General features: G+C 41.0%; 1 protein-coding gene across 1 annotated transcript in view; it reads right to left on the minus strand.

Annotated features, from left to right (window-relative positions):
- cachd1 (cache domain containing 1) overlaps positions 1-23,580 on the minus strand; it is an 83,819-nt gene that overhangs the window by 59,115 nt on the left and 1,124 nt on the right. The window lies entirely within an intron of this gene.

Raw genomic sequence — 23,580 nt, forward strand, 5'->3', positions numbered from 1 at the left:
TTCTATGGCTTTGTGTATATGCTTGTATGTGTATACATACATGTTTGCTGTTGAAGCACTTTGCTACAAACCTGCTTTTTAAGTGCTGTATCAGTTAAATAAACATAAAAATGTATTTGACAATAGAATAAATGTGAAAGGGGAAAATACTCGAAATATGAAAATATATATATTTTTGGGTCAGCTGACGTTACCATGAAATACTGCTTTCAGAACTAAACCAAGCATGACTGAAGCAAACAGGCGGTGTCGCAATGGAAATGAGTCTAACAAACTCTTAACCTCTGGTCTGGGCTTCAGCCACATCGGGGCCAACGCCAGTCTGCCAGCAGCCTCTGGCACCACAAGTCACACCCTCGTGGTACACCCTGCCAAGGCCAAAAAAATCATACTGACCCCTTTGAGATGTCAAACCAATCAACCAATGACGATCTGTAAGTCGGGGGTCAAAGAAAAGTCAGAGAAAGAGAAACAGAGACACACAGGGCCAAAAGGCTCCCCATCCAGCGCCAATACATTTAAAACTTTGATATCCACTTCCTGCCAAAAGATCCCGCTCTAAGCCAAGAGAGAGGATGTTAAGATGGGGCGCCTGCACTGTCGGCACAAACTGTCCTGCATTATCTTCACATTCCAATGCAACTGTAAGGCACTCGCCGTTACAAGCAAGAATATATGTACACAAGAGCCACACCATAGACAAACTGGAACAAATACTGCTACCAGAGCAATAAGAAAAATAGGACATTAATATTTTGAATATGTGAGAAATAAAAATGGTGCTTTTATAACTCAAATATTCCTTGAAAAAAAAGTATAAATTAATCAAAATGGCATTATGAACAAGAACAACATCCCAATGCAGAAGACAACATACTTGTCATATTATTTTGTAAATTACAATTCCAAATGAAGTATTGCAGTGCTGCAGATATTCATATTTAACAGACTATTTAACTAACTAAATCATGGATCATATGATTATATTATAAACTGCAGAATCAGTCAAAACAATAATTTGCCCTAATGTAACGTAAGAATAAGTATAAAGTATTAAAGGTCCCATGTCATGCTTTTCTGGTTATTACCCGTCCCCTTGTGTGTTATGTAGCTTTTTATTCATGTAAACGGTCTGCACAAACCCTCAAAGTACACCCTGTAGCGAGTAAAACTCTAACACAGAAAATACCTGTCTATGCTGCCCCAGAACGCCTCGTTGGAGATTTCTCTTTTTCCATTGTTTTCTTCTTGGGTATAGTGACGTATTTGGGTATAGTGACGTAACGTAACGTTACGTCCACAGAGCCGTTACGTTAAGTCCATGGATTGTTCCAAATGGACCAATCCGCGGACTTCCTCACACACACACACACACACACACACTCACTCACTCACTCACTCACTCTTTTCTCAGCTGCAGCTCCGCCGATTTCTCCGCCTGAGACGGCGGGACGCGGCGAGGCTGTGAGTCTGTGTGTGAGCACACACACAAACTCCTAGCCAGGCTGCGGGTGTTTGTGTGCTCGGGCTGGTTTCGGGCTGGGTATCGCTGTGTCTCGCAGACGGCCACTGGGCTCACAGGGAGGGGGGGGGCAGGAGCTCCAACAAGCCGTTTAGGACAGAGAGTGAATACACATACTATACAGAGATGCTGTATGAGAAACCAATGCGAGTATGGAAAATTGCACAATATAAATCTATTTTAGTATACCTCAACAATGGAATTATGATCAGTAGAAATGGCCATGACATGGGACCTTTAAGATAGTAGAAATCTCCTAAACTTAAGGTAATATGTGTGTAAGTCTCAGGGAGTTGGATGTGAGGGAGCAGCTGAAAAAAAAAACAGACTGGAATTGATTGGAGAGATGGGGAAAAGATAAGAGAGGGAATGGACATAGGGCAGAGAGGGAAAAAAATGTTCCTGGGGTGGTCTCCTTCTCAGGTTTCTGAGCATGATGCGAGATCATGTCTGGCCACTGTTATAAAGTCTATAGACAGGGCGCTTTGTTCTACTTCATGTACTCTAAGGGCAGTTACACGCACTGATTAATAGGAGGCATGGGTCGCCCTGCAGAAGGCTTAAGCTACATATGATACTGGGTTTTCCTTTGCCAAGCCAAACTAGTACAGCTGATCCTGGTGTTCATATCAATCATCTGGAATTAACCAGTAACATCAGTCTGCAATAAAAGGGTCAAATACTATTTGATGCATGGTCATCTTCATGTGTTGAACATGATTTGTGAGTGAATGTTGTAGTAGTTAGTCATACATTTGTGTGAGTTTATTACTTGTAAATAGCCAACAAATGCAGTCTAATACTGTCATTCTTCGAACAGACCCTCCTATTTATTGCCCCTTTCACACCAACGCGGTTCCAGGGCCGGTTTGGAGCTGGAGCTTGAAAAGCACTGGTTTTTCCTGTTCACACCGCAGCGGAGCCGCCTCTAAGCTCCGGAATCCGGTTCGTTTCAAGCACCAAAAAGTTGTCGGTCTAGAAAGCAAGCACCGCATACGTCACGCTTACGTCGGAAGTGGGGGCAGGGGCATCAGTTTTAATGTTATACCATAGTAATTAATGCTGCAAAGCTGGGTATTTTGAGCTTGGCGCATGCAGAGGCTAACAACAGCTAGCTCTAACGCCATCAAATAGGACGTATATTTACCTTCTTTCTCCTACAGAATCGTCGTTGAAGTTGATGATGATGATTGTAAAGAACTTTTTAATGTAGCATGTAACGACTGTAAAGTCGTCCCATTTCTTCCATTTCGTTTCATTTAGTAGCGCTTCAATACAATCGGTCATTGCTGTTGTTGTCGATGTGAGGGGTTTCCGCGCGGTTTGGCTTTATGAAGCAGGCACTCAAACAGTTACGTCATGACGCAAACGATGACGCAATGACGCAGCACCAGTCGGGCTCTGAGCGGTGTGAACAGAGCGGGAGCTGAACCGAAGAACCGGTTCTGAACCAGAAAAGCTCTAGCACGGAGCAAGAACGGGAAAAGCCTTGGTGTGAAAGGGGCATATGAAGGCCGGGTATAATGTTCAGTCCAAACTGTTTTTTTTTTTTTTTTTTTTTTTTTTTTTTAAATTCAACTTTATAACCATGACCAGGAACATTTGGCAATCGGGCAATCATTTTAAGCCCCGGACAAACCAAGCTGACACCAAAGAACTGACACAGACGGACCCCGACTGTTGCGTCGCCTCGCGTCTCTGCGTTTTGGGTCATGTGTCGCACTGGAACACACCGCAAAGACTTCAGCCGACGGCCAAGAAGCACGTACGAACTGCGCATGCGTGAGTGGCAATAACTCTCCTTTCCAGCAGGCGGCGGTAGTGTGTATTCGTCATTCAAAAGAGGCAACAACCGGAAGACAGACTGTGTGATAACCGAGAGAAGAACAGACTGCGTGATATAAACAAACAACAAATAGCGTGTGCGTTCCATTTTCACTCTACAGCGAGAAGCTCATGGGGCTTTCCCGAACCTGTGTCGAGAGCTGGAGTTAAATGAAATCTCAGATTTGCCTTCTTAATAGTTTGTTTGGGTCCCTCACTTCCGTTTAGCTTCTCATGCACTGATTCGCTAGCTGAACAGCCAATCAGAGAGGTTTTCGGCCGAAAAGGCATCGGCACGGCTGAAAAGACACCACGGTGCGGGACACACCAATCTGAGTAGGGCGTGTCGACGCTCATCGTCGGCCTGACGCCCACCGACGGCCAAAATCGGCTTGGTGTGTCCGGGCCTTTAGTATGACTTCACCCGGGCAAACCAATGTGTTCTCATATTTTATCTTCAGCCATATTAGAAGTTTTTTGAAAAAAGCATCTTGGGGGAAATGTGAAGATATTCAGAGAAGTAAAAGGCTCTTCATCCTTCTTTCCTCTTATTTGATGTCTTTAAAGATGATGGGTCCAACACAGATAATTGTTGTGAGAAATAAGTTCACATTACTAGAATTGTCAGAAATGGAAATTCCCAAGACATGTGATCATGGCAACAACCTTGCATGACTACATTGGTTACAGTGTGGTAAAACAAATTCTTAAAATACACTTGTGACTCTTACTAATGTAAAAAATACCATTACTGAGCACAGTAATTCATGGCATAACACAGCACAGTAGAGCAAAGCATTAATCGTTCAGACATGAGATGATTAACTGGATGCAGGATTTGTGTTGGCTACGCAGCATGCTGAGGGAGGCTACCTTCGGAGCTGCGGTGTGGTGAGGAAGGAAAACATCAGCCCATGCTTGGCTAAATTACAGAAATACATTTATGCACAGTCATATAGACTCACATAAAAATGACAGATGAACCACGCACCCACTGGCAAATAACAGCTTATACCACATGACACTCCAACCTGTCTTCATAGCCAATGCTCTACAACTGCACACACACTAGTGAATTAAAAAGGAGGACGGTTTATGAGTTGTGACACTCAATAGTGGCAGGAAACCACACTACCAAAGTAGACTCATAAAATCAATGCAAACACAAGTCCTTCTTCTGCACACACAGTTTATATGAGAAAGCTGCCTGAGACGGCCACTGAACTACCTCAGAGAAACAGAGAGGGGAAGGAAAGAAGAAAGTGGGAACTTGAATAAAGAAAGATGTGGACATTGATGCAAGTAGGAGAAAAAGGGAGACAAAATATCTCACAAAGACAGAAATATTGTTGTTGATGACTGACCTCTTGATGAACTGAGTTCTTATGATTAGTTGAATTAATATGCACAAATCCCATGCGAAGGAAAAAAATAGGCAGAATATCTGATTTACATTCATTAACGCTTAAGCAAACCATAACAGCGCCTGTGTTTCACAAACATGTCATGCCGAGATCTTAGATCTTAGACAGCAGGCAGGCCTGTGGTGGTTATCAGCTGAATATGCATCAGGGTTCTTCCCTGTGCTGTCTAAACATGGAAAGCCTCTCCTATTCAGATTCATGAGTCGATCATTGCCGTGTGCAGGAGCTCAAGTGTGAGTGCTTTCAAAAAAGAGAGGGAGAGAGAGAGAGAGTTCCCCCAGGACATTCACAAGTTTTTGGTATGTAAATGATGAGTGGCTTTGCTGCTATGAATACGAGCGGAGGGAGAGCAGTGTTTGTGTTCTGAAGTATGCAGGAGACATACGTCAGCTCCTCTCAGAGATAAGTCCTCCATTTGGCATCCCTGCTGTAAACGGTCAATCAAAATGATGGGTTGGGAATCTCATTAAACCCTGAATACATTTGTATATTCACATTTTAAGGGTGAGGGAAATGACAGTGTGTCATTTTATATACCTATATTTATGGCTGACCAATATGCCCAAAATATTCAATCACAAATACAAGACATGTCATATCTCGATAACTATTTATAATCACAATATGGCATGTTTGCTGGTAATACAGTGATCACATATTCTATATAACATGACCACATGTTAAAGCCTATTTGTTGGCCTATAGTTTTATCAAGTCCTATTTTCTTTTGTACCGTCCAAACTAAGATGATTTATTTCCATCAAAATAGATGGCTGTGAACCACTTAATGATACAGTCAAAATTCATTTTATGGCTAATCCAATTAATCCAATTTCAGATTTATTTAAAACACTTTAAATTCAATACTACTATAAAGAAATCCTGTTCTTAATTTGAATCAATGTCTGTGATGGCCTGGATAGTTCCCCTAATCTAAATACTACAACAAATGTGCTGGCAGTTGACACATTTCTATTGTCTCATGATGTTCAGAATGTTGTCATATCAATGAATCCTATCACACACGCAGGCTAAGGAATGTAAACCAAATCTACTACCTGTACACACAGGGGCACAAACACACATACACACAGGTTCCTGTTCCCACAGAGCTCAGTATCAATTTAAGAGCCATTTCACACATAGACCGTATAACACTGCCGGATTAACATTTCCAGAAAAGGTAAGAGGTCTAGCTCATTCACACGATCGTCAACTGCACCAAACAGAGCAGGTTCCCGGCTGCTGAATGCTCCACTTGGAGGATTTATTTCTGCTTCCACAAAGACTTTTTTTTCCTGCACATACCACATTTTTATACATAAGATGTAAACAGGGGATGTCAGTATTGCCTAATAAATCTTAAGAAGAATCCATTTGTGATAAGGTCTATTACTCATTGTGGAATCTTTCTTTTAAAAAAAAATCATCTAAAAATTCTATTTAAATGACTGATCAAATTCTCTGAAATGTTGACAGTTACATAAAGTCACAAAAAAAGTTCCTTAGGTGTCGAGAAAAAACTGAATTTGTAGACAGGGTTTGTCTCCTGATAAACTGCCAATATGTAGAAACCCCAGTCGGCAGTTGGTGCCAACACCAGGACTAGACAGACTGAAAAAGCCTGGCGTGGCACCAGGCACCCAAACCTGGCAGAGAACATGCCTTCTGGAAAGAAAGAAAAGGTCTGAGAGATAGAAGTTAGGAAGGATTGTAGAGAACTTGATAAGATGCAGGTTTCTTATAGGAATAGTTAACTGGGCTTCTGCTGGAGAAAGACACGCATGAATGCTTAAGAAGTGAGACAGCTTGCTATACTGCTGGCTGAACATTAGACCTCTTAGGCGCCGTTTACACGAGGACAAAACGGCTTGTATCTGCATAGTTTCGCGTGCGTATAGCCCTATTATTTACACGAGGCCGATAGAAACGGACCCCACATACGATAACGGGTCCCAAGGTGGATAGATTTGCAAACGAAACGCTCTGGGGGGTCAACCGAGTCCGTGTAATCACCTCTATACGAATATTTCCTGAAAAAATAACGATAGCCCCACCTCTCCCCACCTCTCCTGCTCACTGCTGTAGCATGGCCAGTAGCCATCTGTAACGATCAACTATCAAAAATAGCTGTGTTAATTAAACGCACAAGGGGTTCTTGAATGAAATAATATTATAAAAGGCAAACCAGAATTGTTAACGCCCAATATACTCCTTAAACAAAATAAACAGAGTCAGATTTCATGCATTGATCCATTATATTGACAATTTTCCAGCCAAACAACACAAACAAAATTAAACAGTCCGCTCTGCGATACACCAAAATTGTCTTATCCAGGCCATTATTGTTCATTGCTCCTGCGCCCGTCGGCGGCAAAAAGAGAAATGTTTGTAGGCCTATTCAGGCTGTAATCCACACAAAAAAAGGAAACACGAGGACCGGCGTGTCCCAGAGGAGCGATCTCACCCGGTGTTTGTAGAGAATATCTCTCTTTCTGAGGGCGTCCTCTCCACGGAGACGTGCTTCTTGGTCGGTCGATGCAATATCCACAGATTCGGTTTCTTTCAGTTAACTTCCCCGTTGCATTTATCCATATATTTACATGCTGAGGAAATTACTATATCCCGCTGAATACCAGCAATCGCCACACACACTTCCTCCTGTCAGTAGCTACTGCTAGTGCTACTGCTACTGACCATGCTACAGATATTAGTGCAAAATCTACAGCTCCTCTACCACAACCATCAGCAACAAGTGGACATGGAGAATTACATGAACTACATGTTGCTAAATCCATCGCGGGGCATAAACAGAAGGGTAGCCATGGCAACATTGCTGCGGGGCTGCTCCGGAGTCTTCTTCGCTGCTTTTGGTGTATTTTGTGGCGGAAGTTACAACGCCACTTACAGTCCCGGCATATGTACTACAGCGTTTCCATCGGTCTCGTTTGAACAGACACGTTAAATGAAACGAATGCATGTGAACGGAAGACTTTTTTGAATACGCATACTGTGGATAAACGCAAACGTTCCCGTGTGCACAACGCCTTAGTTGGACCACCAGCGCTGGTTACAGTGGGCATACACACACTAACACAGAATGACAATGGGGTTTCTTTTGGACAGGAGACTAGAAGATAAACTGCTGCTGCTTCCAGAAACATAAAAACACACCTTTTCTATGGATATAGAGATGTTTCCATATAAAATAGATCTGTTAGACTGCGTCAATAAGTGTAGAGAAAGAAATAAAGGTTTTATTTCTGGTCTACAATCAGCTGTTTAGCTAACTTAGCAGTGAAAACAAAACAGAGTGCACAACAAAGGGAACCTTCACACACAGATTGTGACAGCCAGAGAGAGAAATCCTGTGCAAAAAGTAGGCCAAGATGTCAAATGTGCTGCAAAACTATTTCAAGATGGTCCCTACCAGAGATGGGGTCGTTACTAAAAAAAAATAATATATTACATATTACATATTACTTTAAAAAAAAAGTAATATATTACACTACTTCGTTACTCTCTACATAAAGTAACTCGTTACTTTACTCGTTACTTTACTCGTTACTTTACTCGCAGGGCCGGCCCGCCCCTCCCTACAGGCAGATCACGCAGACTGCTAAAGTTTCAAATGTTCTCTTTAGTTCAGTTTCCATTGTCGCATAAGACTGATCCAGATAGCTCTGACCATGGCTGTCCTCTGTCTCCTGCTATCTGTATTTTGCGCAGTATATCTCTGAACGATGCGATGGTGATTCCACTGTGCAAATGGGCAACATTACCTCTACTATGAAGGATGCTACAAGCCTGTCCATCTCTGCTTTGGTTACTGGTCCTCCAAATTCTTGCGGCGGCGCACTCACAACATCCTCACTCTGGGTTCGGGGGTCCTTAGCTATTAGCTTCACCTTAGCATGTGTTCTTTGCAGGTGTTTGTTGAGGTTTGACGTGGTGTTTGCAGCAGTGGATAACAGCTTCTGGCCTGGACACAGTTTGCACCTCACCGTCACATTCCTGTCTATTCTTCGGACGAACTCAAAATAATGGGCATACCTTCACCCCTCGAAAGTTATCGCTGATTCAGCCATGTTTATGCAGCACTGCACGCGGAGATGTGGACGCGCAAGTCGCGCAGATTACGTACATATAAACCTGCGGCGGAAACCCCTATTGTCTGTCAGTGTGATTATGACTGATTTTATAAAAGTAACGAAGTAACGCGTGTCGGGGCAATGTTAGTAACTGTAGTGTGATTACTGAATTATAAAAGTAACGCGTTACACTACTCCGTTACCGACAAAAGTAATATTATTACAGTAACGCGTTACACCCAACTCTGGTCCCTACACAACAAAGAAATTGGGATACATCACAGCTTCTTAATTTAGAAATATATATACATATACAAATTACTAACACAATAGTAGAATTAAGTATATCAAATGTAAGTTAACATATACATATTAAGAAAAAAAATTAAAAAATCTAAGTAAGAAATATGACTAAGTTTGAAAAAGTATTTTCTGAAACAAGACACTTTCTTTATAACGGCCATGAAAAATAAGCCGTTTTCTTTGGTAATCTGGAGTCATGTTGACATGCCAGCAGGCGAAAATGTGTTAAACACCAAAGCCTGTTTGGCTCTCCTAATGCTCGTCTTCCATTACTTGTGACTCAGTCCAGATTAAATAAGCAACTCGCCTGGCAGAAGCATAACTGAGCTCAGAGACAGTGATAGCTAAACACAGCTGCAGCTGCCCCTTACATCCAGCTTTATATGAGTGTGTGTTTATGTGAGATATGCGTGTATATAGCCAGAGACAGAGATAGTGTAAGAGTGTGACTTCAGGTGTTAACATGTGTTTGGAACATTCAAAGTGTCTAACGCAGTCTACCCATTTTTAGTCCAGACACTCTCCATTGCCTCCCAATTAGCAATCTGTATCAGTTTTTCCCCTTTGCCATTTTCATTTGCGAGAGTGAAAAAAAAAGTGTTTCATTACTTCTCCTCTACAGTCAAAAAAGAGACAGAGGCAGAAAGTTCAACTCATTAGCCAGGGTCACTTCCTGTCTTTACTTCAAAGGCAGCCAACCAGCAGAAGACAAAAGGAACACGACAGTTTCACATAGCACACCAGTGGACACAATTATACCGAGAGATAAAATGAGGGAGAGGAGAAGATTAGAAGATAGAGAGAAAGGAAACCTATGTGACTATAGAGCGGACAGCATTTTGTTAAGACATTTGAAAAGAAAGTAATATCACAAGCATTACTGCAGCATAATAGGATATGAAACCACAGAACTTGCAAAGCCAGGCTATCCGTTTCACCCTGTTAATAGTCTATATGCTAACATTAGGCCGCTTTAACTCATGCAATAAAAACCTGAAATGATCTAAACATCACTGGGAGAAGCAGTGTGTGAAAACGCAAATGTAAAAACAGCAGTAAACATAATTTACCAGGTCTTCAGTACAAAGTCTATGTATTGACTGATGGAGCCAATATAAGTGCTCATTCACACAGGAAGTCACAGTGAGCGGGTTGATGATGATGCTTCTAGCGCTGCTTGCGTGAAAACGCAAGAAAATAAATATCCCAGGGTCAAGAAGAAGGGTCATTTACATGAACATGTCAATGAAAATGTTTAACTGGCGAGAGGGTCTGCAAAAGATGATGTCAAGTTGTCAGACAAATTCAACGAACGGCTAGAAATCCCTGGTTTATGACACATTTCCAAACTATATGTGAACAGGGTTTAATCCACGTCATTGTGGTGTCTTATGGCGCATTTCCACCGCAGGCGGAGCCGTGACGTCATCTTCAATGAGCACCCCAGAAAAACAACATCAGCCGTTAGCTGTTAGCACTCAAGCTCACAGCTCCTCATATCTGTTCAGAAACTAGACAAAAGTTTGACAAGTGCAAACCACAGACTGTCTGTGTCATGGCGAATACAGTCGCTGGTTTATTTATGTCTGTATAGGCCGTTGTTGTGAGTGTGGACGGTCGGAGCATATATTGCGTTAGCTTAGCCGATCTCCATTTAGACAACGCGCATTTTAAAAGGTTTTTCACCTGCCGTCTGTCTGCAGACTTGTCAAAGCATTAATTCATGGTTTTTACTAACCGGTATCAGTATGTTGTTACTTCGGCATCATTTTGAAACGTGTATTACAATTAAATCACGGTCAAATATGTTCATCTTGTTGTAGTTGTAGCCCCCTTGCCAGCGATTCTCTCTCTAGTTTAGCAAACTCAGCCCGACTCAGCCCTGTTTGTTGGCCCCGATAGAACCACGATTTTGTCGGGCCAGAAAAAAGGTGAAAAAGTAGCCCCGGGCCGGAACTAGGCATAGTGGAAACGCAACCAAAAACGGGCCCGGCACGACACGGCACGCTTAAACCGCGCCATGGTGGAAATGCGCCATTATATACACACTCGCAGGCACCAGCCCTCGCCTGAACCAAATGGAGTGATTCCAGAAAGTGACAATGTGTCTGATAACTCTTGTTTATGGCTACACATGTGAAAGTGAATTATCTGAAAATGTGCAGACCTCATTCGCAAGATATTGTTCGGAGTTCATATGAGAAAATGTCTTAATCTATAATCACATCTCAGTTTTAGCTCTATATTTAGCACACAGAGATGTGTCACTAATCTAATCATCTCACTCTCCAGCGATTCCCAAAATGTTAAATAATTCCTTTCATCTCTTCATCAGTCTTCTTTTTTAAGTTCTTTAAAAATATTAAATAGAATACTGTCTGGAAGCAGGGAAATCACTCTATATGTTCCAGTTATTTTCATAAAAGACTCTGCTTATTTGTCAAACACACACGCCAGCAGTGTATCAGTGGCTGGATATTTCAAGGAAATAATTATTGGTTGCACAGAATCAGAAACAGACTTGCTTCGCAATAAACCTGTTTCTGATTAACTGGCTGATGTCATTGTATTGATGTATTGTTCAGAGGAGAAAAGTGAGACAAACTGAGCTGTCCTCCACGACCCTATGAGCTAAGAGTTTGAGGTGTTATGTCATTCCATAGCATCAGACACAAAGATACAAACTTGTAAGAGTTATGTTCAAGACTCCACAATATGAAAGACCTGTTTTTTTTGGGCTGACATGATGTTCTCCAGTCCTCCCTTGCACTCTTAGCAGCCTATGCCTCAAGAAAAGAAAAAAAAAGTTTAGTATTACATAGTAATAGTAAGATCTTTATCCCCCAAAATACACCTATTTAATACAAAAACACTGCAAATAGGCAGAAATACGCGGACACAAATAAAAATAAAACATACAAAAAAATTATTGACGTCCGAGTTTACCGCCAGTTTATTTATGCAACACTGAGCCCTGAGGCATAAACAGAGAGGGGGGAAAAGAGATAAGAAGCATGCATAACATTCTGATCTGCTTCTCCACAGTAGGAGCCCAAACTCTCTCCTCATCGAGAATGCAAAGCCTCTCCTGCAGGAGTGAGTGCGCATACATGTGTGCACCATGAGGGGGATGGGGGCCTTACAAATGCATGTTGTCTGGGGGAGGGAGCTGGTCCCTCTACTCCCATTGCTGCCCCCCCCCCCCCCCCAGTCGGGTATTTTGCTCACTGCCCCTGGCCTTCACCACAAACCCCCGCCCTTCTCTTTCCCCTCTTTCTCTCTTTCATGGACAGTTCATTTTAAGTCCTGCCCATTGTGGCGAGTGAGGGGACTGACTTGCTAAGGGGTGGCCCCGGGTCCCCTGGCTGACACTGCCAGGTCAGCCCTGTTGGAGCTAACTAAGGAACTATGGCAGGAATCTGGAAAGACAAAGCCTGGATCACCAATAAAGATCACATCTCACTCTTTCAGTGCATTTGTTATTTTGTGCGTGTGCGCGCGCGTGTGTGTGTGTGTGTGTGTGTGTGTGTGTGAGAGAGAGAGAGAGAGGAAGAGGTTGTGTAAAGTGAGGCAAGACCAAATGGGTGATAATGAATGGAAGATAAAGAGTGAGAGAAAAAGAAAAGGGAAAGGGAATCTTTAAAAAAAAAGTGAGTGACCCAATTAAACAGCCAGTTAATTAGTTCTCCTCTTTGGTAAGCAACAGAAAGAGTAAGCTACTTTAACTGAAAAACTGGAACACAAGGCCTATTTTTATACATACAAATGTGTGATATGATTATTAAACTGTAGACAGAAAATTCATTCACAGCTGTTTTGATAATCCAAACATCATAAAATCTGTTTACAAAACTAAAAGGCCAAATATTTGTGGTGAGGATTTGTTGTTAAGGCCAGTCTATGAAATGTTGAAGATTGGGTGTAAAATGGCCATCAAAAGATTCCACAGAGGGCATCATTTTGCCCCACTAACTTTCCAAAACCTGAAGACTTTCACTTTACAACGAAGATACATTTGATAAAGCTCACATTTGTGAAACTACAACTTGTAAGTATCTATCATTCTTTGCTTGAAGAATGACTAACAACCAATTAGCTAAATAATTTCCAAATAATAAAACTAATTATCCAATCATGTCAACTCCTTACATGTTGACAATAAAATACACAGACTTGTTTAGGCATGTTTGCACTCCTGCACTTGGCATATTGACGTGTATCCAAGATAAACAAGGATGTTTGCAGCTGCAGTAAAAAGTATTTCCTCCAATCTGACCCTCCCTGCTCCCTCGTATCTAAAGAGTCTTTGGTCTAAAAACTCAGAAGACCCCCTGGTCTATATTCTTCAGTGAAGCTCAGCATTGTCAAAACAAGATGAAAGCTGAAAGACATTCAGGATAAGTTAAAGCAGACACAAAAAGGCAATAGCCGAGGAGGCACTGCAAAACAAATTTCAGTCAAGGCCAAACAGAAAGAGGCCTTCTTCAACTAAAAGCTGTGGGAGACCGATCAAAAAGCGGTCAGATAAATGATCTGGCAACCACAGTACAGACAGATTAAAACCACAACAGCTGGTGGAGAGGGGGAAGCACATCAGTCCTTTGCAACGTCCCCAGTCCAGCAGGAGACGGTGCACTAGGCTGCACTTACACAGGCAAAATAAATTAAAGGGATTTGATTGAAATGAATGGGAGCCATGTAGTTAAAATGCTTGGAGGAAGAAAAAAACAAATCCCTACAGATTTCATCTTTCTTCCAGTAGTCTTCAAGGGTTAGGTTATGAATATAATTTGGCTGCAGGTGAATTCAAATAACAATTTCTGATCAGGTCTCTGTCTTTTGTCAAATCTTAAAAATGGACATGGCCGGGTCAAAAGAAAATCAAAAGATGAAATGTCACCTTTCTTGCAGTAGTCTTCAAGGGTTAGGTTATGAATAGAATTTGGCTGCAGGTGAATTCAAATAACAATTTCTGATCAGGTCTCTGTCTTTTGTCAAATCTTAAAAATGGACATGGCCGGGTCAAAAGAAAATCAAAAGATGAAATGTCACCAGACATTAGTTGGTTCGAGAAAACCAGATTTTCGACAATGACTGCAGTAATATTTCCCTCTTGTTTTTCTCACTTGAGTTTGGATGCCCTAGAGCAGGGGTCGGCAACCCGCGGCTCTTTAAGCCCTCTACTCTGGCTCCCTTGAGCTTAGACAAAAATAAGAAGGAAATAAAATAAAAATATTTGTAGGACTATTTATATTTTGTTGCATGGTTGAAAATGTTTCGTATCTTGTATTTTGAGGTGATACTGTGACTCATATATATAAAAAAAAAAAACGGTTTTAATTAGGTCAACTAAAAGATGCGTCATATCCTGCTACGGTCCCGCGCCAGCGCCTTTTCTTGCAGGCGAATAACCTGACCCCCGGCTCGACGAGCGAACTATGGATAAATCAAAGAAAATAAAAGTATCTGAGGAACACAGAGGGTTTAATTCTGCATGGACAGAGTTATATGCTTTCAAGCTAACTATGCTGGTTTACCGGTATGTTTGATATGTGGAGAGAAGTTGTCAAAGGTGCTGCAGCCTTTACGTATTGGAGGAAAAACACGGAAGAGGAAGACAGCTGACGATCTTCAGTCATAATTCAATCAGTTAACTCTTTTTAGGGTGCAGCTATATGTTTTATTTATTTCAAAGTGGGCCCATTTTAATTATATTCATTTTCTTCAAATGTGCAGAGGACTCCCCAAATGCTGTGTTGATTTATTTTAAAGTAGGCCTGTGTATTTGAATTCTCCTCATAAGAGTTCTTTGTTTATTATTAGAGGCATGGGCGTAGGAAGCATCCTGAATGTGGGGGGGACATCTTTAACGGGGGGTGTGGGGGCGAAAAAATATATAGATTTCCTGTATTCTGGTGCATTTTAACAGGTGGTTTGATACTTGTATGTGGCTACACTAGCATGACGAAAATGATGGGTACATTTTGTAATTTCATCCAGTAGTAAAGAAAGGAAACATATTTGATTATTAATTCAGAGCTGTCTTTGAATTAATAAAAAGCAGTTTAAATGCCCATTTTTTGTACATTTATATACAACAATAAATATGTGTGAGTGCATTGAGAGATATTGTTGTGGAGAGACATTTATATATAAATCGCAAAATACATTTGTGAATCCTTCTGTGAGCATTTATTAATATTGAGACTGATCTGACTCCATACGGATGTTAAGTTTACCTAGGAATGGTATCATTGACTTAAATGTTCTAATAAATGTTGCTCTTCTGTCTATATTGGTCATATGATGCCCCTTGACTGAAATGTTTCCTGTTCAATATCCCCACTGATTTCCTTAAAATCCTGGGATGAGAGTCCACATCACAATTTACTCTCAACTGTCATTTCCCTTTCATCACTCACCTCAGCAATGGACCTCTCTCCACTGTCCCTGTATTCTGCCTCTGACTCACTCTCAAGTGCCTAGATGTCAAGAGAGGTGGTGAAGTGATAATTATTTATTGAGCAGTATACTCTTTCACATTGAATCATAACAAGTCATACTGAATGTAAATACAACTGACTCTAAAGTAAGTCCCAGTCTGTGACATTGGACATTTTGAAGACTCAAAGTCCCAAGCAGTAGGTAGAATATTAGCTAGTCTATGTAATGTGCACAGAAAATAAATAGTTAACTGAATACTGGGATGGAAACTCCTCTCCAGAAGTGAGACGCCGCCATCACTGTTAACTGATTAACTGCTACCAGCTGATTACTTACTTTCCTCTTCTTTGAAAAAAATGTTCTTATGTCCATATTGTCTGGGGGAGAAAACATATCAAACCAAGAGATCGTCAGCTTTGATTTTCGCTGTATTAACCATTTCCTGAACATTTGGTGTGTGTGCCTTACCTCCGCTACCGGCATCGCTTTATACAACAGATCTGAGCTGTCCAACTATGACAACACTCCTTGAACATGCGCGCGCTATGTGAGAATCTGCCTTGGTACAAAGTAGCAGTGAAAACATGGTACGGAGTTTCATTGATTTGGGCATTCTCTCAATAAGCAAGTGGAATGGATTTCATTTGATAGTGAAGCACTGACACAGCGCTCTACAAAGTGCGGCGAGTGGATAGACCGATTCACGGACTTTCCGCATAGTAAAAGTGGGGGGGTCTAAACTAATCATTTGAAAAAGTGGGGGGGACTTGTCCCACCCTCATATAATGGCTGCGACGCCCATGATTAGAGGTAAACAGTTTTCTATAATGTAATAAATAGTTTTTGTCTATGATATAACAATAAATACAACTTTATAAGCCATCAAGCTATCAAATATGTTTTGCAGCTCCAGACAAAGAAAATTGGTGGAAAAGGGGGCAAAATGGCTCTTTTGGTCAAAAAGGTTGCAGACCCCCGTTCTAGAGCTAATAGTTTGTTATTTTTTTACTAAAAGTAAGTCAACGTTGTAATTACTAGAATATGTTTTACCTCCCGCGATATTAAAAAGACATGACACAATTCAGCATGCTGCACATCAGTAATATCTCAGTAGCAAATATGAGACTAAAGATCAAGGAGACAACACAATAGTATACCAAATAAAACTTTAAGATGCTCCGTTTCCAATGTACAATGCCAGGGTTCCTGCAGGTTTCACCAACTCAAATGTAAGACTTTTTAAGACCTGTTTAAGACCACTTTGAATAGAATTTAAGACCTATTTCACGGCAAGAAAGTATGAAGGAAAATTGCTATGAAAGAAGAAATACGTCCCATAATTACTTACAAAGTAAATGTATTCACGTTCAACATAAGAACGATGACTGAACATAACAGTACACAGAACTGTGTGTGTGTGTGTGTGTGTGTGTGTGTGTGTGTGTGTGTGTGTGTGTGTGTGTGTGTGTGTGTGTGTGTGTGTGTGTGTGTGTGTGTGTGTGTGTGTGTGTGTGTGTGTGTGTGTGTGTGTGTGTGTGTGTGTGTGTGTGAGAGAGTGACAAGAGCTATATTCAGAGCTCTGCTGCCTTGGCTACAATCTTTCATCGTTGCTGTTGTATGATTGGAGTTTAGCGTCCACAGCACCTCGGCTTTTAGGGTTGACGTAGACCCAAACGTCGCCCGGCGGTCCCCCGATGTTGTTGCGGGAGCTAACGCCACATTAGCAAAACAAACGCTATTTTTGTTTGCAAAAGGTGCAGCGGGCTTCAAACACGTTCCCCTCCACTGGTTTCAACCAGTTAACCATTTTTAGGGCCTTAAATTCTGATTATCAAATGTAAGACTTTTTAAGACCCCGCGGAAACCCTGAATACCTTCCTTTTGTATTTTCATTCAATGTAGAAGTCACACTCCAACTCACCAACAACCACTAAAAACCTAAAACCACCAATTCAAATATTTAAGATTGACAAATTGGAAATAAGATTGTTTTTCTTAAACCCAGATGCTACAAAGTATGCAGCAGCACTTAAATTCCCAGTTTTGTCAAACAAGTCTGGGGCCTCAGCTGTTTCTGATATGTGTTCAGTTTGGAGGTTGGAGACACTCCTAGATACCAGGGGCGCCTGAGCCTCTCAGGGCCTGGACTCGGGCCAAAACATACAAGCAGCTCAACATTTAATGAAAACATGGCCTTTTGCTCTGTTCTCTCCTGCATTGTGACGGGATGATAAAGGTAAAAGTCGACAGAATTTGGACATTTCCCCAGATTTGGACAGACCAACAATCAGGATGACAGATTTCCAAGTCATTCCAAGTTTAAAAACACTGCAGATGCTGCTGTGGGACTCTGCAGCTGTTGGCAGGAAGGCCTGTTACTTCATGAAAACTCAAGAAATACAATTACAATTATATTAAACTATTTGACTTTTAAATTAGAGAAAAGTTCAGCTTTAAAATAAGGTCATGCATACCCAACAGGTTATCGCATCAGTTATAATGTTCTTTTTCAATTCAGATATCAAAAAATGAAAAATAAAAAGACAGAACACTAAAGCACACATAAACAGACGAGTATCATTTGGAGTTAGATGTATAATGTATCAGCAGCAACTTCAGACCGAGAATCCAATAACTGTGTTGAAAGCAAGAACATATGGTGATGTTAAAAAAAAGAAAACCTCCCTGCAATAACAGTTTATAAAAAAGCTAAAGCTAAAATGGAAAAAGAAGAAAGTTCAGCGCAGCCTCGAATGGCTCATAAACCGCTGAGGCCCATCATGATTTACGGCTGGACGGAAAATGAGCAGTTGTGCTGCACAATGCAAGGTTGGCTAATGCAAAGCACCTGTAGCTTAACAGCCTGAAGAAATCCCTACATAGTTCAAAACCTGACAGATATGTAACGCAGTGAAAACACCTGAAAGTGTTTTTCATTAGTGTAAGTGGGTTAAATTATATCATCATGTGTGGCTCCAAACTCCGAAAACAACCAAATCTCACGATGGTCCTCTTTGGTATGAAAAATTAACACAGGTTATTAAAGCTATAGCAAACCCAGAAATGTTATAAAGCACCTGAGGGGTGGGCTTAAAAAAAGCAGCCTCATTATACCCTCAGAAAGACTAAGTGCAGGAATTTCTAGATCTAATTGTGAAGAGACATCATTCGTGTTTTCTTCTTTCATGGAATATATGACCTTCGATTCCCTTGTGAATACAGTCAACATATAGAGTGTTACAGCATGTCAGGCTGGATGTAGAGCAGTCCGTCCATACATACATTTAAAGCAAAAAGTAGAGGTTGAATGAGAGATAGTAATAGTCCAACATGTAGCAGAGGGCTTGTTAGGCTGTTGGTAACCTTGACTGTTTGAGCACATATTCATGCAGGCAATGCAGTAAGAAGCAAGAAGGCTTTGAAGCTTTGCTGCAGAGAACCTAGCAGGAATTCTGATGTCCTGCTGTATCATCCTCTAACCCTCCTCCTCCTCCCTGGCTGCCTCTCCGTCTCTGCGAGGGATTCGTTATAAAGTGAGGCAACACAGCAGCCAAAAATGAACAATAGAGAAAGAAAGGGCAGGTGGAAAATGGCGCATTTCCACTGCAGGGCCTCGCACTGCTTAATACGGTATAGTTAGGCCTTGGTAGGCCAGGCTCACTTTATGCTGCGTTTCCATTACAGTTTAGTAGCTGGGGCAGTAACTATAGTAACGCAGTGTAGGCGGAGCCGTGACGTCATCTTCAATGCGAACCACAAAACCAAAGCTCACTCAGAGCTCACAGCTCCTCATATCTGTTCAGAAACTAGACAAAAGTTAAACAAGTACAAACCACAGACTGCCTGTGTCATGGCGAGTACAGTCGCTGGTTTATTTATGTCTGTATAGGCCGTTGTTGTGAGTGTGGACGGTCAGAGCATATACAACGTTAGCTTAGCCGATCTCCATTCAGAAAACACGCATTTTAAAAGGTTTTTCGCCTGCCGTCTTGTCTGCAGACTTGTCAAAGCATTAATTCATGGTTTTTACTAACCGGTATCAGTATGTTGTTACTTCGGCATCATTTTGAAACGTGTATTACAATTAAATCACGGTAAAATATGTTCATTGTGTTGTAGTTGTAGCCACTCACGTCACTAGTTTAGCATATTCAGCCCGGTTGTTGGCCCGGAAAGAACCACGATTTCGGAGGGCCAGAAAAACTGTGAAAAGGTACCCGTTAGCCGGAACTACTCCTAGTGGAAACGCAACAAAAAACGGGCCGGGTTTGGCACGGCACACTTAAACCGTGCTACGCGCTGCAGTGGAAATGCACCATTAGATACGTTAAGACAGGCCAAATAAAAAGTCTAGTCCAACTGAAATCAAAAACAACAAAGCAGGAATTGGGGCTCTGTGATAGCCCCTCAACTGGTGTTGCTTTTGGACCAAACCCAACTCAGAAATTCACAGCCTAATGACAGTGCAGGAGACGCCCCAATTTTCTCTCTTCCTGCCCAAACCTCCATTGCCCTGAAATTACTATCAATATTCAATTAGGAGGCCGGGGATACTGGGAAAGCCAGTCTCAAAAACAAACCACACTTCTCTGAGGATTAAGGCCCTTAAAACTAACAGAGTGAAATTCCCTTTGTAAATAATCAGAAGACGGGCATAATACCCTCTCTGTAAAAGCAAGTGAGGGGGACTTTTTACACAGCAATGAGTGGTCTTGTTTTGGTTTCCATTAGTGACAAGCTACAGTATGCAGTGCAGTTTGTTTCCGACAGATCAAGCATGTGTTGCTTACGGTGGTCCTTCGTGAGAGGTACATTTTCAAATTAATTTATTTTAAGCTCCAATCACCGGAATTCGTTATCATAGTAAAGAAAACTCTCCTTGTGAATTTTATTCAAATTCCAACAGCATTTACCCCTCCCTCATCAACCTTGAAGTTTATCCTTAGTTGCAGTAGCTGTGTGGCAGCCCAGCAGGAGCAGGAGCACTAAGTTGGACTATGTATTTGAGGAAGAAAGACATTTTGCTTAAGATTTTGTTATAGTTTAATACATTTAACTGTGTAATGAGGTATACAACTCCATTGCACTGATTTGTCCACTCATTGCACTGATTTGTCTTATGTTGTTGTTATTCATTATTCACCGTTTTGTTTTGTCTGCATTATTTACACTGTTGCACTTTTAATGCCACACTAAGTTCCTATTTGTATTCATTGCAAAGATGGCATTCAACGGTATCTGAATCTGAATAAAACACTGTATGTTGTTGTGTGTTATAAGCAAACATTTTGGGAATAAATGGCACTTGTTTTCAAGGATTGTTTTTATTCATTTTTTATTTTCATTCCCATTTTAAGCCTTATAAACTCTATTTATTCCCAGATAAAAAGCGTCTCTCTGGGATCCTCAGGGTGAAACTTCAAGGTCGATGAGGGAGGGGTAAATGTTGTGAATGTGAATAAAAAATTCACCAGGAGAGTTTTCTCGACTAATAGAATGAATTCTGGGGGTTGGAGCTTGGACTTTCCGACTTTCAATTTTAAGGACCACCCTAGTGTTGCTGTAACTGTGATCCTTGCTCTACTGAGCAAGACGCATCAGGACAATGTTCTAATAAAACAGTAAAGGGAAAGAAGATTAACCAATTCCAAATTGCCATGCAAAACCCTCCTGATTTGAGCCGCAGAAAATCAGATACAAATTGTCATTAGCAACATATCTCAGAGAAGATATTATACCTTCACAACAACCACTGAGATTCGAGTGTAAAAAAAACATTCAGAATGATATGATATTTTAGATTTGTCTAAATGTGTAGTGAGAAAAAATTGTGTCGTTTTTAAATGACTGAATCCTTTCAGTCATATTTCAAATAAACATTCAAAACTGAATTACTTTTTAGATTTGTTATCAAACGAATATAAATTGAGGTCAATGACAGGAATAACAGTTGTGTCATTACTGCCAACTATTACAGTTTGAAAATACAATAGTCTGATTAAAATCTACTGAATACCTTTATCTATGATTAAGCTGATTTGAATAGACTGTAGCAAAATACCTTTATAATATAAAACAACTATTTTTGAAGAGATGAATGAGAAAGAAAAACATCCTCTTTAAAAGTGACCTATCAGCTTGAACAGAGTGTCGACTGTACTCCCCGTGTCCCCTGATAATTGAGTAACTCAATGACAGATTGAACAAGGTTGACCCGGTGACTCAGAAGCACCGACAAGGAAAACCTCAAATTACACATCTGCCAGAGAATGAGGGGTGGAGCGGAGAGAGGTAGAATTACGTTTTAAACAGAGAAGTCAGGATGCTCACTTGATGACAAATCCTTCAGATCTTCTCCAATATAATACTGCGTGACCTTTTGAATGTTGATGTCATTGTGCCAAATAAAGAAAGCACACAAAATGCCTTTAAGAAATCATTTATGTCAGCAGGAATCAATCACTATTTAAGGAGTGCTGTTTGGATACAAACTCATTCTATGGTGTGGAAAATCACTGCCTTAAGAGACAGAAAGATAAAGTGAAATCTAGTTCAACAGACACACCTGCAGACTGCAGCCTGGCCACATCTGAGCATCAGAGCAGGTGTCCACACAGACAGCACGGCCAACAGATTCCTGCTTTTATTTTCACAGGCAGATGCAGACTGTTTTTACTGGATGAACATCTCTTACATTGGTAGAAATCCATGAAATGCACCGCTTCAATCTAACTCACATTAGCTCCTTGGCAAGTCTGATTTTCACAGCTTGTACAACAACATGATTGCCTCAAAGCTGTTTTCCCACGATAAAGAAGGAACATGTTTTAAAAAATAATCGGATATGATGTCATTAAATATAAATTGAGTGAAAAGGCCAAAATGATTTTGCCTTTATCACATCCTGAAAACTGATGACGGTTTCACACTACTATGTGAAAAACTCAAAGACAGAATGTGCATAGACAGAGTGTAAAAGCGGGTTGAGTAAATTGACTATAAGCAGGACCAGAATAATACTGAGCAAAAAGGACAAAATGCACAAACAGCAGAGAAAATGATGGCAAGAACATGAACGAGACACAATCTGGAGCTCGGGGAGGATGAGCGGTGACAGAGGCGGATCCAGAGGGATCAGAGGAAACCCTCAAAGCCGACTCCTAGAGCCGGGATGAAGGCGACCCAGTGTGGAAGCGGAGAAGATGAAACACCATTTGGGGGCAGTGCCCCCCACCCCCCCCCCACCGCCTCGCCTCTGTGTTCAGGGCCTGTGAGCTCCTCTGCCTCTGAAGTGCTAAACACCCCCCTCACACCAGCCACTGCACCTCCTGCCATTTGGTGACTCAACGCTGGTCTGCACGCATGGGCTGGCAAAGAAGTGTTTTCCTTGTGTTCACATGTGTTTAAAATAAATCATGGCTGCACCAAACAATTATTTTCATTCCTGATTTATCGTTTGGTTTGAAAGAAATGCTAGGAAATGGTAATAAACGCGTGTTGTTGGTATTAAGAGCAATCCAATACCCACAACATTCAGTTTATAATCACAAAACACAGTAGATCATCAGAAGTGAGAAGGGTAGAACGAAGAATTGTTTGACCTTTTTGCTTTAAAATGTATTTGAATTAATGCTATTTTCAAAATAGTTACAGCTAAATGTTCTGTTTTCCAACTGATAAAGCTATAGATGAGTTGTTACAGCTCTAACTCAAATACTTGAAAGTAAACCGGCAGATAATTACATTCAAATCAAATTGCTTTCAATTAAACAATTTACATGTTGTCAATCGTCTAATCAACAGACTGTAATTAGTGAACAACGGTTACTAATAATCTTAGATACACTTATCAACATTATGAGAAAATGGTTTTCAAAACGCATACAAAAGCAATAACCATCTCACTTCTGGTTAAAAAAACACAACAATTTTAATAGTAGGCTGCTCTGATTCAAGACATCCATTAGGCCAA

This window comes from Trematomus bernacchii, unplaced genomic scaffold (genome assembly GCF_902827165.1).
Source record: "Trematomus bernacchii unplaced genomic scaffold, fTreBer1.1, whole genome shotgun sequence".
NCBI classification, from domain to species: domain Eukaryota; kingdom Metazoa; phylum Chordata; class Actinopteri; order Perciformes; family Nototheniidae; genus Trematomus; species Trematomus bernacchii.